Source organism: Echinops telfairi, unplaced genomic scaffold, assembly GCF_000313985.2.
Source record: "Echinops telfairi isolate 266 unplaced genomic scaffold, ASM31398v2 ScPeMD7_655;HRSCAF=1070, whole genome shotgun sequence".
Classification (NCBI taxonomy): domain Eukaryota; kingdom Metazoa; phylum Chordata; class Mammalia; order Afrosoricida; family Tenrecidae; genus Echinops; species Echinops telfairi.
The window spans coordinates 34834005-34836221 of NW_022104553.1; the positions used below are offsets into that span (position 1 = coordinate 34834005).

The 2217-nt window shown below is 48.7% G+C and overlaps 1 pseudogene; it reads right to left on the minus strand.

The window, feature by feature from the left end:
- Window positions 1–184: 184 nt before the first annotated feature.
- LOC115870440 lies at window positions 185–329 on the minus strand (annotated as a pseudogene).
- Between the last annotated feature and the right edge of the window lie 1888 nt (window positions 330–2217).

The following is a 2217-nucleotide window of genomic DNA, read 5'->3' on the forward strand; positions in this document are numbered from 1 at the left end:
GGCGGAGGGGGGGAGGGGAAATAAGACCTACTTACAGTTTTGCCTCTCACTGAAATATAAGGCATCCCCCGAAAATAAGGCCCCCTGAAACCACCGTAACTCAGGACTCTGAACCTTAGTGGCAGGCGCTGCTGCGCAGCTCACTGTTGGCCGCACCTTTCTTTCGTTTCTTTTTTTTTTAAATAAGGGGAGAGCGCCAACGCAGTCCCCCACGACCACAAATGATGCAGTCTTGTTTCCCACATTTGGGGAAATCCCAGGGGTCAGCACATCCCGAGTGCAATGGTTAAGCCTTCCTGATCATGGCATCTCCCCGGCCAGGTATGTGCCCCCTCTTTCTAGTATGGTTCTGCTAATTTTAAAGATGGGGTGCGTGGAGAATGTCAAAGATAATGTGGAGATGTTTCCTAACCACCACTCACTGTTTCAAGACATTACCATCTCTATAATGACGATTCCCACATTTCACGAGTCCATTTACTTCGGTGTCATCGGAATTCATAGGCAAAGACTGCATAAAGATTGCATGGTGAGCATTTGGCGGAGAGGAAGGGTCAATAAAAGAAGTCACCATCCCCTTGCTTTACATCATGCATTGGGCTAAGGACAAATGGCTACACTTCTAGATGATGGATCCCTATTAGCTGCAAGCCACCACTACCATGTCACCACCAGAAACGTGAGTCAGAGCCAGAGGGAGAGCACGAGCAATGTTCTAAGGGTCTGAAAACAGGCCGGTGTTTGTAGTATTAAATTAAAAGTGGCAAGGAGGTGGGGGGGGGGTGAGGTGCCAGCCCCACCCGCTACTAGAACTCACTGGTTCAGTAATACTACTTCTGGGTTCAGTAAGTACAATTGTACGGTTGAGATATACAAGTATTACATTAAAGTCATCGAGAGCATGAGAGATATTACAATAATACAGTCAGACGCATTTCATGGTAGCATGCTCACCTCAGCCCAGCTTGGTGGTCCACGTGGAGAGAGGGGGAAGGGAAGGAGGGCAAGGGAACAAGGGAGAGGGGAAAGCCAGGGGAGCCAGAGAGAGTCAGAGAGGTCCGAGTCCGAGATCTATAGTGCTGACTCACGCCTATATACCTTTTGGGGGCATGCCAGCCCACTAATTACAGGTAGAGACATACGTCACAGGGAGGGGCTGCACTATAGGTTACACAGCAATGAGGGGTTGGTCTCTGGGTCTCCACAGGAACCATTATCAGTAGGGTGTAACCCCCTCCTACAGGAACCAAGCTAATGGCCCCAAGCTTCAGAGAGAAGTAGTCCATTGTCCCCAGCAGCAGGGAGCAGGCCCAGTGCAGTCTGGCAACTGATCGCCCTCAGGGGGGGGGAATGCCTGCGCATCTGACCTCTCCCCACTAGTAGCCATTAAAAGAAAGAAAGGCTTCAGCCCAGGCTCTGGTGTGTAATGCCTCTTCCTCCTGTGCTACCCTTTTTGCAGGAGATTAGTGGGAGTGATGCATACCAGACCTTCCTGACAACGCTCCTTCCTACCATCAAGTGAGAAAGTCTTGCTCCTTCCCTTGCCTGCTTCACTTCCAACCAATTTCCTCCCTGACTATCAGATAAACAAATGCCCAGACACTGGCGAACAAGAACCTTCCCTCAAGCTCACAGTAGCCTCTGAGGAGCACTCTGGATTCAAGGTGCTGTAGATTCAGGAGTACTTTGGGCTCACATAGGGGTCAAAGAGGGGGCATTTAGAGATGGAGAAAAGGTGGTGTTTGGCGAACACCTCCTTCCTCCTCAAGAATTCTATGTTGGAGGATGACTGAGTTAGACCTCCAAACTCCCCATCTGATCCAAGCTTCTGACCAGGTCTGCAAATCATGACCTCAAAATGGAACGAGGGCCCACATCAAAAAGTGTCAGACTTATAGAAATTGAGTTTTACATGAATTAACCAGTGTTCACGGAACTATTTATTAATATTTCTAAGACACAAGCCCAGAGGAGATACACCTAGTACATGACACATCAGGGCTGGACCCTCAAAGGAATGGGTTTATACTATTCTACCTATAAATCTTTCTCTCCAACCAAGGTTAAGTCCACTAACGCTGTCGCAGTCACACCAAGGAGTCCAGAAAGAGCTTACATGGTGCATCTTTAACAAAAGGGAAGGGTCAGAATCAGTCAAAGGAACTATGGTCACGCAAATAGTGGCAGATGCTCACGACCCCCAAAGTCACTAGAAAT